Source organism: Monodon monoceros, unplaced genomic scaffold, assembly GCF_005190385.1.
Source record: "Monodon monoceros isolate NGI ecotype Baffin Bay Population unplaced genomic scaffold, NGI_Narwhal_1 Super_Scaffold_14, whole genome shotgun sequence".
Lineage (NCBI taxonomy): Eukaryota > Metazoa > Chordata > Mammalia > Artiodactyla > Monodontidae > Monodon > Monodon monoceros.
The window spans coordinates 72632890-72649160 of record NW_021703770.1 but is presented as its reverse complement, the minus strand read 5'-3'; positions in this window follow the sequence as shown (position 1 = coordinate 72649160).

Genomic DNA, 16271 nt, shown 5'->3' with positions numbered 1-16271 from the left:
AGGGATGTCCCGTACCGACTAGAATGGCTGCTGGGATAGGGATGTCCAAGGATGTCCAAGCTAATGATTAGCATTTGCATTTATTGATGTTAGAAATTGCATTTCGGCTTAGATTTTACTTTATGTTTTTTAGTTATTTATAGAGAAAAGGCTGTGCATGTGTTAATATGGACAGAATTTTATTAATGTTCTGGAATCAGTAACTTTAAGGGGTCTCAAAAGGTCCGTGTCTTACAATAAGCCCTTAAGTAATAGAGCTTGAAATGGCATTCTAAGTGGAAAATTATCCATTAATTCCAGAACTTGGCAGGGCATATATGAATAACAGAGGCTAATAGTTTTAAACTGACGATTCCAATTAAGGATGGAAGTGTTGAAATTCCTTTGTTAATAATATTAGCCATGTAATCGATATAAGTGTTACAGAATATAGTGAAGTTACATTATACAGCAGAGGTGTTTACCTAGGAGTTTGGTAGATATAGTTTATCAGTGTAATTTTGGTTAAAATAAACTATTATAAGGTGGTTTTTCTGGTTATTATTTCTGTGGTTTTAGTTTTTTCTAATGGCCTCACTAAAATGTCTTCTTTTTTTAACATCTTTATAGGAGTATAATTGCTTTACAATGGTGTGTTAGTTTCTGCTGTATAACAAAGTGAATCAGCTATACGTATACATATATCCCCATATCTCCTCCCTCTTGCGTCTCCCTCCCACCCTCCCTATCCCACCCCTCTAGGTGGTCACAAAGCACCGAGCTGATCTCCCTGTGCTATGTGGCTGCTTCCCACTAGCTATCTATTTTACGTTTGGTAGTGTATATATGTCCATGCCACTCTCTCACCTCGTCCCAGCTTACCCTTCCCCCTCCCCGTGTCCCCAAGTCCACTCTCTACGTCTACGTCTTTATTCCTGTCCTGCCCCTAGGTTCTTCAGACCCTTTTTTTTTTTTTTTTTTTTTTTTAGAATCCATATATATGTGTTAGCATACGGTATTTGTTTTTCTCTTTCTGACTTACTTCACTCTGTATGACAGACTCTAGGTCTGTCTTTGTTTTTACAGTACTAATGTGGATTAATCACAGACCTTAGTTCGTGAGACACTATCATTTGTCTGTGAATGATCCTCTTTTATTTTATTTCATTTTTAAATTCTGAAGAATATGATCTTTAATATGTCTTTGAATATTGTTACCGAAAGTGGGGTCCCTGCTCCGTTTCAATATGATTCTAGAAATACATTGATAGTCTTATAGTTAGGTGAATAAGCTAATTTATGGTGTGGCAAGAACCTTGAGAAGTTAGGAAGTCTAACCTGATGAGGCAGGGTTCCCTTGTGGTTCAGTCCTGAGGAGCAACCATGAGTCTTAGATTTTGAAAGTGTATGAAGCACATTTACATAATTCATCCCTTTTTATGTTGCTGCATAAAATATGCTATTTCAGTGTAATAGTAGAAGGAAAGGAAAAGGAAGGAATCAGCTGAGCTAATTTCATTTTGGGGTGATTAATAATAAGTACAGTTAGGTACCATCACTAACCCTGTGCCATGTTTAATGAACTCCCACAATTACCTAAGACATATTTTCCAAAGCTTGACACCGTATAAACATAAGTATAATTCTATAGGTAAAATCACTGCCCTAGTAAAACTGCATTTCTGAGTTAGACTGGACTTTGTCATGAGATAATATTTTTAACGTACATTGCTGGATTGAATTTTCTAACTTGTCAGTGCCTTCTGTGTAACGCTCTTATAGCTAGCCACTATACTGAACCCTCTTATTAATGCCAATAAGTTTATATTAATCCTATAATAATAAGTACATTTAGATTAATTCTAATTCTAATAAATTTTCACAAGATACTTTTGAATGATCTGGAAAAACAGCCATATCACATGTGAATGATCATGCACCTTTTCTTGTCCTAAGATGCTATCTAGGTCCCTGGTACAATGTGGAGAAGCAGTAATGGGAACATTAGTAGTGAACACATATAGGATTTGCTATGTCGGTGCTGAGTGTTTTAGATATACTCATTTATGTAATCCTCACAATAACCCATGAGGTAGATAGTATCACTGCTCCATTTTACAGGTGATGAAACTAAAGGACAGAGAAGCTTTTTGTTTGTTTGATTTTTTTTAGCTTGCCTGAAGTCACACAGGTGGCAAATAGGAGATTTAGAATCTGAATCCAGATGGTTTTGACTCCATAGCCTGTACTGTTCTTGCTTTAAAGGAACGCCTTCTAACTTCCCACGGACATTAAGAATGCGTGTGTTTATGTGTGTGTATATATCATCTATATCTTTGGATTTACTTTGTTGTGTTATTTTTCTAACTTATTAGGCCATATTTTTGGATTTTTAGCTTTCAACCTCATTCCGGGCCCAAGTGAAAGTATGTTTTTAACTGTCAGGGGAGATTATTATCGTTATTGTTATTATCCTTATTAATCTCTTTTCCACCTAGAACCTTTGTGGAGACAAATTGTGTTTCTGCTAAACCCCCTTTGCTGACAGTTATTTGCTGGCCCACCTCTCACCAAGGCTGCAGCCCCTTTGGGCTCACTTCTAAAGTTGCCAGGCCGGCCTGCTTCCACCCACTCGGGAGCCCAACCCGGGGCCTCAGCACCTCCACAACAGTGTCAGCCGGGCTTTCCTTTTTTTAAATTTTATTTATTTTATTATTTATTTGGTTGCGCTGGCTCCTTAGTTGCGGCATGTGGGCTGCTTAGTTGCGGCATGCCTGTGGGATCTAGTTCCCTGACCAGGGATTGAACCCGGGCCCCCTGCACTGGGAGCACGGAGTCTTACCCACTGCGCCACCAGGGAAGTCCCTAGCCGTCTTGATTTCAACTGTGCTCACCCCTTGGTTTCTGCTGATGGCCCCTTTTATCGTTATTGTTATTTGGCACTGGGGATTTTTTCTTAACTTCCTTGGGAATGAAATAATGAACTAAAAAGTTTGGGGTTTTGAGTTTTTTTGTGTGTTTGTTTTTGCCATTTATTTGGAATCTAATGGTGTTATAGTGCAGGGCGGGGGGTGGGGGTGAGGGGATGGTGGTGGTGGTAAAAATCTCATCCCAGGAAACTGGCTCAGAAGTATTAGAAACTGGTCTTAAGTCAAGCAGTTAGTGAAAGAAAGAACTCAGTGCTTAACCATTATACAAAACTGCTTCACTCGAAATGGCTCTGCTTCCTACACGCCCTCAAGGGTTTCTGACTTGAGGGACTGTAACATTCTTGGAGCACTTACTCATTTGTTTACAGGCAATGCCAACTCTTTGTAGCATGATTATTAGCAACTTGGTGGATTATCTGTGGTAAATAGATTAAAATATTTCCTGTCTTCGTGATTGTATTTTCCATATATGCTCACTGGCCTCACAACCCACATGGCATCTGCTCTGGGGAAGAAACTGAAATTTAATTATTAGCCTCAGCTAAGCATAATTAAGAACATAAACCATCCTATGAAATCCTCCTGCATCCCGAATTTAATGTCGATGGCTTGGGATTGCCCCCAGCTCCCATCACTTACGGCACAGTTTTCAGTGGCTGTGTGGACAGTAATGAACTCCTGCGTCAGAACCTTCTGCCCGTGTCAGTCTGGCTTCCTGGAGAGGAGGACACAGCGGGGGTGCCTGGGAACCGGTGGGGGGGTGTTGCGGTTAGGGGCCAGCGTCGCAGAGAAGTGCCCTCAGTGTGTGCAGCGGACGTGCCAGCGAAGCCGCCTCTGGGCTTGCCTCACCGGCCCTGACACACACAGCCTGCAACCAGGTCATCAAACTCCAGGGACTAATGGGCAGGAGGGGGCCGTGTGTGAAGAGGTGTGGAACCCGAGGAGGAAGGTGAGCCTAGCGCGCTCTCCTCAGCAGAGGCCAGATGTTTGCTGGGACTTGCTGTTCGGTGCCCGGAACCTTTGGCGTGGGTCTAAGGAAGAGCTAAGTGAGCAGCCAGGAAGAGGACACAGGGCTTCCCAGGCCCCTGCTTGGCTTTCGCCTCATTTTCTCCTGCCATTAAATAGCCAGTGTTTGGCTAGTCATTCACGTGCCATTGATTCTAGAATATTCGTCCACGCCTTTCCCTGACTGAGACAAAAAACCCGTAATTCAACACAGTAATTGAATGGAGTGGATTTGACGTTAGCACAGAAATCCTGTGATCTCAGCATCTTCAGAATATCCAATGCAGACACATTGCCACAAAGAGCCTGCTTTCAACCAGCTTGTGTTTAGAGATAATTCACAGAGAGCATAGTACGCTTTGGGGTGAAACAAATTAATCAGGTGGTTCTTACTTAATCTGAGGCAAGGTTTCTCAACGTTGAGACTGTTGACATTTGGGGCTGGATAATTCTTTGTTGTGGAGACTGTCAAATATATCATAGGATGTTTAGCTGCATCCCTCGCCTCTACCCACTCCATGCTAATAACGTTCAACCCCAGTTGTGACCATAAAAAATGTCTCCAGGCATCAGCAGATGTCCCCTGGAAGCAAAATCAGCCCCCTGTTGGGATCCACTGAACTAGAGAATAGTGGTTCTGTTGGAAAAGGGGGCTGAGGGGTGTCGGAAGGGGGCAGACTGCATCTGCTACAGATGTTTGCAGTTATAACATTTCCTGTCCCATATACTCTTCCGGAACCTTGCCGATTCCTCATCAGAAGGTGGAGTCACCTGGGCAAACTTCTAAGACTCCCTCAGCTAAGCGTGTGGGGCAGAAGTTACGCTATGTGACATTTCTGCTGTACACTGCAGGTCCTGAAAGGCGATGTCGCTTCTGCCTGGCTCTGCCTCTCTCTCTGGGGATGTTTGGAACCCAGCCCCCATGCTATGGGGAGGCCTAGACCACATGGAGAGCTCTGCTTGCGGAGACACAGAGGCTGTTGCCCTGAGCCCTGGCGGAGCTTCCAGTCATGTAAGAGCCATCCTGGAAGCAGATCCTCCCGCCCGCAATGGAGCCACCCCAGCTGACACCGTGTGGAGCAGGGAAGAGCCTTCGCTGCCGAGCCTGCCCCAAACTGCAGACGCATTGGCAAGAGCAGCAATCGTTGTTCTCTTACGGCATCAAGTTTAGGGTGGCTTGCTGCACAGCAGTCGATGACCACAGCAGCAGAACTGGTAGAGGGTAGCTCACGGAGACGTGCATACCTCAGTCAAGACTTGACTTCTACGTAAAATGAAGGTCATGGGCTGCTGTTGCAGTGACTGGTGTACAGCGATGTGCTTCTGAAGGTAGGTTTGGACCTAGTAAACTGCTTGGCGATCAGAACACAAAGTACTTGAGAATTGTTAGCAAATAGCCACAGGGAGGCCTCTGGGTCAGCCAAAGTGAGGTGGTGGTGAGCAGAGGTGGAGAGGCACGGGGAGAATTAGCAGCGAGTGTGAGTCTGAGGGGGATTTTGTGATAGGACGCCTCTGATGAGAAGCTGGAATCCAGGCCGAGGCTGGTCACAGGGAACCTGGGCACCTGACAGGAACTTGCTGTTTAACTGTGATGCCGTCTTCCCTGCCAAGGGTCAAGGTTTGAAGTGGAGCTGAATATACCCCCCAGAGGGGCAGGGGGTTCGTGGTAAACTGCCCTAGAGAACAGTCATTCTACCTGAATAGTGACATGTAACGGGTTCCAGCGTGCAGAGAGGCTACTGAGCGTCTTGGTTAATAGCGTGGATTCTAATCTTGATGGCACCACTTACTCCCTGCATGGCTTGGGTAAATCACTGTATTTCCCTGTGTCTCAGTCCCTTCTTTTAAAACAAAGACAATAATAGAAACGATCAGGCTGCTGTGAAGATTAGGTAAAATTATATCTGTAAAGCGCTTACACAGACCCTGGTGCATCTCATGTGCGCAGTAGATGCTCATTTTTAATCTCCTTTCCCTGGTGATGAGATGTGTCATGGGTCTTGAGCATCTGACAGCAGCGCCTCTGGACCAGCATCTGGGCTGGAGAGGGGAGCAGGCTGCACCGCTGTCCGCGGTCTCTGGCGCTGCTTCCCCACTTAGAACTGGGGTGTCCTTCACCACAGCAATGCACACTGAACAGGACCTGAGAGACGACAAGAGATTCCCCCTAATCCAACATCAGTATGAAATACATAATAGATTCACTGCTGATAGTGTTCTGTGGAGAATATTAAGCATTGTTTGAAACCATTTTACTCTAGGAAGCGCAACTGTTTCTAATTCAGAATCAAATGTTTCCCAACGCCTGTGGTAGTCAGCATGTAATTCCTCTATGGCTTTACGTGTATAATAGGGTTAATAATATTTGTCTCTTGGAAGAATAAAAATATTTGTAAAGTACTTAAAAATTTCAGAAAAATCTCATGATCCTCTTATGAGGTTGTATTTTGAAGGACTTGTGAGTTTATATACATAGAATTGTTTGGAGATAAAATTATCAAAATTAGAATAAAGTAATAATTTGTCTTATTTACAATGTCTTTGCCAATCTTATTGAAATGTATTTACTTACCCTTCAAAATTTGGGTCATACGAGGTCAATATTGTTTCTATTATCTTTGTGCTAATAACAAGACCAATTATGAGGTAAATAACAATGCCCTTGTCCTTTGCACAAAAAATAACACTAATGACATATCATCAGAAAGACTTGTTCTTTGTTAATTGAGAAATATTTTTATATTGTGCTGAAACATTCCTAATAATACCTTGAATGCCCTTCCTCACCCATGAGGTCTTTACTTTTCAAAGTACTTCTTAACAGATCCCTAGATGCTGTATGCATCTTTTACTCATTCTTTGTCTGAGAGGCTACCGTGTGCTGGTGTTGTGCTAGGCGTTGGGGACACAGGGACATTTAAGATAGAAACGTGCCCTTCAGGGGGTGGGAGGCATGGAGAGGTGGCGTTAATTTACTTGTCTAAGGGCTGAAGTGTGCCAGGGTCCAGGAGAGCAGGGACGGGCTTCATTCTCGTGAGTGGGAAGGGCGTCTGGAAACGCTCCTTAGAGGGGGTGACCTTGAGCTGAGCCCGGGGTCAAAGGTGTTCACGGGGGTGGGGGGGGTGGGGGGCAGGAGAAGAGGTAGGGGAGGGACATCCTGGCTGAGCCTGGAGGTGGGAAGGGGCCCTCTGGATGGCTGGAGGGTGGAGCAAAGCAGAGCCGTCCTGTGAGGGGGCCTCGGGGGTCGGAGGCTGCTTTCGGGGGTGCTGCGGCTCGGCGGGTGTCAGTATCACCAGCAGAGTTGAGTTAAGCATTTCACAGGCTTGCCGATCTGTAAGTAAGGTTAAAATACCGCCGTGGAAGTAAAGATGGGGAAAGGCCCCTCTCAAGGAGCCAAGGGACGGTGGGTGGAAGGAATTCTTGGATTCACCACGTGGCGTCTGGGGGACCCTCCCCTGGGGGCTTCGGGGTGGAGGCGGATCTGTTTAACTTCAGGGCCTGCAGTTCTCTTTCTCTTCCATCTCCCCTGCGCCGAGGCTCCCCTCCACCTAGCAGGTGCTGCTCAAGCGTCTCTGCGGCGGCGAGGCACCTGTCTTCATAGGCTGGCCCCACCTTCCCTTCCTGTAGCCAGGCCCGCGGAGGTGCATCTGCACAGGTGCACTGGGTTTTGTTACCTTCACTGCATCTCCCTGTGATGCTTGGGTACGTGTCAGGGGCATGCGCTGCTGTGTGTGTGTCATCAAGCAAAGTGTGCCAGTCCCACAGTGTTTACTGTGCTTTGTGTAACAGCAGGCAGCTTGAAGACTTTTCCCTCAGTATGTGAACAAGCAAGTACATGGTAAGAGCTTAATTACCATGCATCCTCCCTACGTTTCTTTGAGTATTCATTCAGTGGAGAGTTGCCAAGTAACTGAAACCGTGTCTAGACACAGAAGTTTCTATACTCAACCACAGGGACAATTTTCTGAGCCACCAAGTCAAGTCCATGCACCCCTGTAACGGAATGCACAGAATAAGGTAAAGATGAAGTGCTCAGATCTAAGAAAGGGCTTTGAACTCCACAAGCTACAGGGACTTTGTTCACCAAAGTAACTCGCTCATGCCTTCCTGAAGATAAACCTCCAATTAGTAAGAAAATTTGGAGAGGAAAAAGTTAACAGCAGGCCTGCAATCTGTTTTGTTTTTTCCCCTTTAGCTGGGAAATGAAAGGGATGCCTCAGTCAAATTCCTTGCATACATGCTAACAATCAGACCTCCTGGAAAAAAACACAAACGGTATCTGTAAGTAAAAAGATAATTGAGAGCTCCTGCCTGTGAAATGGTCTCAACAGCTGCTCCAGTTTTTTCTGCACAAGAAACCACCCCAAAACTTAGTGGCTCGAAACAGTGATTATTGTTATCTTTCAGTAGATTGATGTGGCTCAGCTAAGTGGGTTTGCCTAGGTGAATCTCCTGTGATTTCAGCCCGCTAGTTCTGCAGCGTGCTTATCTGAAATGCCGCCGCGGGTGCTCGCCTGGAGTTACCTACCTGCCTGAAGCCTCGCTGTGTGCCTCCGGGGGCCACGAGAGAGTGTTCTGACAGACCCAGGCTGACTTAGACTCGCAAGTCCCAGAATGTCACTTTTGCTGCGTTGTATTGGCCAAGGGCAGCCCAGGCTCACGGGGAGGGAAATAGACTCCACCTCTTTACAGAGCAGTAGGGTGGTCACATTGCAGAAGAGCAAGTGGGTTGGGAGTTATCAGCGAGGAGTTCTCTAAATCATGCAGCATGACACAGCAGGATACGCCTGGTTTGTCCAGGCTGCCTGTTGTAAATAAACCTGGTGTTTGTGGATTGGGGCATGCTTGGAAACTGTTGCGTGAGCTGGGAAATCGATGGGGCGTGATGGCTCTGCATTGCCTTGTTTATATCCCACATGTTCAGTCTGAACCAGCACATGTTCTGCTGCAGGCTGGAGAGGACCTGTCTGAGTTGTATTGGTCACCTAGGGCAGGCGTCAGCAAACTTCTATGATAAAGAGCTGACTAATATGCATCTTAGGCTTTGCAAGCCGTGTGGTCTCTGTGGCAGCTACTCAGCCCTGCCATGTAGCACAAGAGCTCCCACGGACAGTCCACAAACAAACGAGGGTGCTGGTTCCAGTGACACTTTAATTACAAAAACAGGCGGCAGGTTGGATTTGGCCAGTGAGCCATAATTTGCCAACCCTGGTCTATGATCTTTCCAAAGGAAGAGCACTTAGCTTGTGGTTTGCTAGTGAATCACCGGTAAGCTTGGTATTAGGTGAGATCTATAAACTCTGTTGAGTCCGATTTCCTGATTTGACTCACGTGGTCCCTTAGAGCCTCTTGAATGTCCATCACAAGGCTTGTACGTAATATGGACACTTAGTATCTGTAAACCAGCTGGTTAGCAAGTATTATGGAATTCCCATTGTTGGCATAGCTTTGTATCCTGAAGTTCAGGATTTTCTAGTTCAATTGTATATATACTTATTGCCCTTAGGTGCATAGGAATGTCAAACGACAGAGCCTATACTTTTCATTGTTAAAGTGGAAGTTCCTGTTAAACCTTACTTCCTTATTGACAAGAAATCCAAACTTACTACGGGCTATTTAGAGATCATAAAGTATATCTAGACTTCTTTAAAAATATTTTTGACACAAAAGAAAAATAAGCCTACTAGGACGAAGTCTCCAAGAACTTTTTTCTTTTTTCTGTAGCAGGATTTAGTGTCTTCCCCAATTTAAGGTCAAAAGCCAACAAAAAGAGAATAAAATGGGACAGTCTGAGGTAGATTATCAACAATGGCATTTTTTAAGCCTTTCAAAACACTGGTAAACGTAAGAAATACTTAGACTTCAATTACATGAAATTCTGTTTCTTCCTTTGGGAGTTTTGAGTTAATAGAAATGATTTCTAAAGGGGTTAACAGATGACAGTATTTTGGGGTATGATTCCTTGGTTGAATAGATAGCAGCTACAAGGAAAGAAAAAAGAAAGAAAAACTTGTATAGACAGAATATCTGAACTCATGTTCTTTTGATTTTTTTGGTGAAAAAGTTTCACAAATTACAGAAAAAAACTTGTAACTGTGACACATATTATAAGCAATACAAAAATTATGAACATATTTTTAACTGATAAAAATCAACTGTTTCTCAGGACAGTAGAACTTTTAAATATAGACTCAGAGTGTTCCTCTATGTTATTTTCTACAAATGTTCCTATTTTGTATTTTAGATACTGAGACATTCTTAGAGAAGTTAAGCGATCATATTTTAAAAGTATATTATAGAGATATTGGAAAATACTTACTTTCATCCAATGGTAGAAAAGAAAATTATGCCCAGGAAAACTTGAAAATCAACAAAAATCATCACATTAGATATTTCATTAGTAACTCCATCTTTAAAGCTCATGTCCTGGTGACATGCTAATTCCAAAAGGGAAGAACACAAGAGTATTATATAAATCCATGGATCATTGTTGTTTGCCTCTGTTTTAGTAAACAAGACATCCAAGCTGATGTGCAAACTCATTCCTGACCTTCTCCCCATGAAAGCATGATGCCAGGTCCCAGGGCAGGCTCAGGTGGCAGGGAAGGAGATGAGGATGAGATGGGAAAGATCTAGAAAAAGGAAAGAGATTCTTTAACTTCTTGAATTATTCATCAGAGCCCAGGTGGAAAGCTTTCTGTAAGAATCGATATCGTGATAGGATTCTCAGTGGAATTATAGTTTGAAATTTGCATGTTTCCTATTTTCCTATGTGAATAACAGTTCCTCAAAGCATACTTGCCACAGGGTAGAAGGGGCGGAGGGGTCCTTTCTCAGGTCTGTACTCCTGGGCCATCTTGGCACCAAGCCTTAAGCTCCACCTTCATTATCAACTCTAACATTACACAAAATTTACTTGACACAAGTTGTGTTAAAGCAATCAGATATATCAATGATCTTTGTGGACACATTGGGGAGGGGAGAATAGCATTATGTATTGAAAGGAAGATAACGTCTTGGAGACGTTGCTGAGAACTCAGGTGTCCGAGTTGGCGGTGGGTCTTAATCACATTTTGAAAATGTAAAAAATACTCACAAGGTGGTGTGTGTTCATGGAGCCTTTGGAAATAACTATAAAGACGTCTTTAAATTGTCCCTGCAATCCAGGGATGACCCACGATGAGTAGACTGTGTGCCCTGCATAGATTTCCAGCCGACAGGACCTCATCCTCTGTTACGCCTGACTGCCTGGTGCGCCTCAGCGTCAGAGGGTTTACTGCTGCGGGGTTGATGGTATAGTTTTCCAAAGTGCACCAAATGATCAAATAAATACCATCTCAATTCGTCTTTCCAGCTAAACAATCGTAGAACAAGCTGCAGATCTTTTAAAAAGATGTTTTCTGTCATTCTCTGCTCACTCAGCCTTCCTGTGTTCCCAGCACCACCAGGGCAGGGAGCTCAGCCATCCATTCTGCTTACATGATATGTTGTCTTTCTTTATTTCAAATCCCTCTTTTCTTCATCCTCCGTCTCCCAAACCCAACTTCCTTTGCTGGGTCCTACATACAACATTCCAACCCTTAGGGGACTCCAGTATTTTTCCTTGAAAAAATTTTTAGCTCTTTTTGCTTTGTTTTTAGGTCTTCTGCATCGTCTCCATGATTCTGCTCGGATCTCTAAAGTGTGTCACCAGCCCCGGCTTGAAAGGGTGACTCCTAGTGCAGATAACGCCGTCATGTTAGGCTGTCAGCATGTCTGTCACCCATTCCCACCCGCACATCTGACAGTGATGCCTAAATGGATTCCTAAATCCGCCAGCCAGACACCTAGTGCTAAATGCCCCCAAGTGTCTGTTGTCGTGAAAAGCCCACTGCTTATTTGCTTTGTAATTAAAATGCTATAAGATTGCCAAAACGTTTCTACATGCTCCCTTCCGAAAGGGAGTCCATGATTAGCAATGATTTTAATACTTCTTAAGTTCACAAATTATTCATTTCATAACTAAGTAGATTACGCAGAATTCCTCATTTCCTAATATCAGTGTGGTTTTCCTCCACAATTTCATATTGATTTCCTTTCTCCTTTGCAGAAGGAGATTGGAAGGTGACTGTTGTCACTGGGGATCTTGAGAATGCCGGCACCACGGCAACAGTATCCCTTTATGTCTATGGAGAAACGAGATGTTCGGGTCCTATTATTTTGGGATCTGGGAAACGCCAGCTGTTTAACCCCAACCATGCAGATATATTCAAGGTAAAATTGATATAACTTTCTTACTAAGACATATTACAATACACATTCTCAAGATAGAATAGAGAAAAGTTTTGTTTGTTTGCTTTGGTATTGCGTTTGCATTACATTTTCTCAGTAAACGTGAAATCTTTTATCCTGAGGGAGCTGGGAAACAAGAATAATGACGGGAATATAAGACTTTTGTTTCTCCCTCGCTTTCTGTTTGTATAAAGCCAAAAAGTATGTGAACTTTAGAAAGTTAAAGAATTAGAGTGAAAACATTTACTCCTAATCTTGCCGTCAAGTCAGATGTTTCCATTTGGAATATCCGTTTTGGTCCTTGTCTGTATCCATGGAGTACGATGCTATGCTGGAAAGGTGGTCCAGCCTCCACCAAAGGTGGTCCAGGCTAAAACACGGTCTGAGGGATCAGATGGCCAAGATTCAAATGCTGACCCTACCTCTTACTAGCATGCTGACCTCTGCAAGTTACTTAACTGCTATGTGCCTGAATATCACTTACCTCGAAGGGTTACCATGAGGATTAAATGAATTAATCCATGGAAAGTGTTTAGAGCAGTATCTGAAATGCTCAATACATGTTTGCTATTAATATTGTAGCACATAAGCAAATTTGTAGCCCTTTATTTAAAAAAGGAGCTAGTCTTCCCAGTTATAATTTTTATTGATTAAATATTATGTATATGAAATTTACCACTGCATTTACCAAAGGTAGATGAGCACTTCGCTACTGTTGGACATTTAAATGGCTTCTAGGTTTTAGCTATTATAAATAATGCTGTAACAAAGACATTTTTTACCTTAGTTTCTTCTTTTTTCTTACCAAAGCTGTCTTATTTCCTTATGACACTTTCTGAGAAATGGGAGTCTCTTGATCCATTCTGACAAAGGACTTTGTAAAAGTGTCTAATTTATAGCACAGTGCCCAGCAAGACGTAGTAATTGGTAAATTTTAATTGTTATTAAATCATTACTACACACCCCAAATCATGGTGTTTATTTCTGCCATATGTAGTGTTTAATATCTTTCTTTTTTTTTTGCCCTGCAGTAAAACTGATGATATATTAAAAAAAGCTTTTTAACTTTTTATTTTATATTGGATTATAGGTGATTTACAATGTTGTGTTAGTTTCAGTTGTACAGAAAAGTGATTCACTTATACATATACATGTATCTATTCTTTTTCAAATTTTTTTCCCATTTAGCTTGTTACATAATATCGAGCAGAGTTCCCTGTGCTATACAGTATGTCCTTGTTGGTTATCCATTTTAAATATAGCCGTGTGTACATGTCAATCCCAAACTCCCTAACTATCCCTCCCTCCCCCACCCTTCCTCCCTATAACCATAAGTTCATTTCCTAAGTCTGTGAATCACTTAATTAAAATTTCTCAGCACCTTGTTGCAAGCTACCGTATGTGACTGTGGATCTATGTAAGTTATCTTCACTTCTTACCATTTTGTTAAAATAGCTTTGTGAAGATGAGTTCACATACCATAACATTCACTTGTTTAAAGTGTACAATTTTTGGTGTTTAATATATTCTCAAAGTTGTACAACCATCACCACGCTCTAATTTGAGAACATTTTCATAACCCTCCCCCCAAAATCCATATGCAGTAGCAGTAACTCTCCAACCCCCTATTCTCCAGCCTTTGGAAATCAGTAATTTACTTTCTATCTCCACAGATTGGCCTGTTCTAGATAGTTCACATAAATGGAACCATACAACATGGAGTCTTTTGTGTATAGCTTTCTAAAATTTAGCATAATGTTTTAAGGTTAATCCATGTTGTAACAGGTATCAGTATTTCATATTTTATGGTTAATATTTAATTGTGTGGATAGACCACATTTTATTCAGCCGTTTATCAATTGATAGGCATTTGGGTTGTTTCTATTTTCCAGCTATGAATAGAAATAATCATTAGGTATAATGCTGCTATGAACATCCATGCTTGTGTGTGTCATCGTTTCTCTTGGGTAGACATCTAGCGGTAACATTACTGTATCACGTAGTAACTCTATGTTTAACATTTTGAGGAGCTGCCAAATTGTTTTCCAAAGCGGCTGAAGCGTTTTTACATTCTCACCAGCAACGTCTGCGGACTGTTATTTCTCTGCCTTCTCACTGAAATTTATTATTGTCTGTTCTTTGATCCTAGTCGTCCTAGTTGGTGTGACATGATGTCTCATTGTGGTTTTGAGATGCGTTTCCCTAATGACTAATAATGCTGAGCATCTTTTCATGCGCTGGTTGGACATTTGTATATCTTCACTGGAGAAATGTCTATTCAAATTCTTTGCTCATTTTTAATTGGATTATTTATCTTTTTACTAAAGAATTTGAGTTCTTTATATATTCTGGATACGAGTCTCTTACCACATATGTGACTTATAAATGTTTTTTCCCATTTTATGAGTTGTCTTTTAACTTTCTCCATGGTATGGGTTTGAATTACTTCTGGTGTCCTTTCAATTCAACCTAAAGGATTCCCTTTAGCTTCTATTGTAAGGCTGTTCCGCTAGTGATGAATTCTCGGAATGTCTTAATTAGCATGTAGAATTCCTGGTTGACGGTTCTTCTTTTGTCGTTTGAAGATGTCATCCTACTGCTCTCTGATGTTTTCTAAGTCAGCTGTTAATTTTATCGAGGATCCCTTGTATGTGATGAGTTGTTTTCTTTTACTGCTTCCGGTGTTCTCCCCTTATTTTTGGTTTTCAGTAGTCTGTGTTGTGTCTGGAAGTACACAGGCTTCCTGTTGGTTTTCACAGCTACTGTGGTTGCAAGGTGGCTGATTTTTAAGGATATTGTGGAACTGGTGAGAGAAAAATGGAAGTAGATCAAGTTACAGTGCACAAACCCTTCTGTTCTTACCAAGGTTTAGAGTTTTCATTGAATAAGTACTCCTCAGATCATTGCGAGCCTTTGGTTAATTTCCAGAGTTCTTGAAATTTTGATTTCAATCATTTTTGCTATCGCATTTTTGGAGGAGTGGATACATGGAGGGACTCAATATGTCATTCCAGAAGTCACGCTCTCCCCTTTATCATATTTTGTTCTATTAAACTTCTCTTCCTCTATGAAATCTTCTATTTACGGCTGTGATTTCTGTAATCCGCTGCAGACGAATAAGAACCGACCCGATGTAAATGTGACTTTGCGCCTATAATATGTCATGTGACCAAATCCATGAAATTTCAGAGCTACCAGCCAAGTAGTGTTGAAACACTGACTATCTCATTACTGTCAGAACAGTGAAAATTTCCCTTTTGTATAACTGGTTCATGTTGTGTGTGGCAGTGGGGCAACTGTAATGTTCTCCTGATCCAATCATAGGTCTTGAAGGGAGCCTTGATTGTAGGATGGTATAGAGAGTGGAGAAAGATTCTTCCTTCAAAAAAAGGCTTGCAAAATAATGTCAGGCTTTGCAGCAGTTTTGACAGCTACCCTCCGTAGACTACAGAGTCAACCCTAGAGGAGCACCTGAAATGTCACTGAGAGACAGGCTGGGAAAAAATGAGACATCTTTAGAAAAATGACCAAGACAAAGTCAGAGCAAGAGTCCATTAGAGCAGAAGGTTCAAAGAGAGCAGGCAGAGAAGAGCTCCTAGACTGTAGGGCCTGGGCCTCGCTCAGCTGCTAACTCCTGAATCTTATCAGTTGACTGACATAGGCGAGACACTCCTGAATATTCACGTTGAAAGCATGAAAGTTTAATGACAGTGACTTGGCTGAAGTCTGTTGAATATTTGCTCATTGCTCTTGGGGCGCTCATTGTTAAATTTCCCTTGTGGTCCTTCTCACTTTGAGGGCATCATAAAGGAATCCCATGTATCTTATGTGGTTACGATTTGCTTATAAACCTGCCCAGAGATTCAGCTGAGCTTTTCATTGCATTTTTGCAAATTGAAACACTAAATAGTAATCTCTCTCTCTTGCTTGGGAAAAGTTAGCGGCTAAGCCCTTCACTCCTAGAAGGCAGTTTCCTGCTTCTCGTTTGCTACTGTATGGAGGCAATTAGTTTTGTAGATGAATAGGTTTAATATTTACTAAGCGCTTTGCACAATCATTTGAATATCGCTTATGTTCCTAGAATAG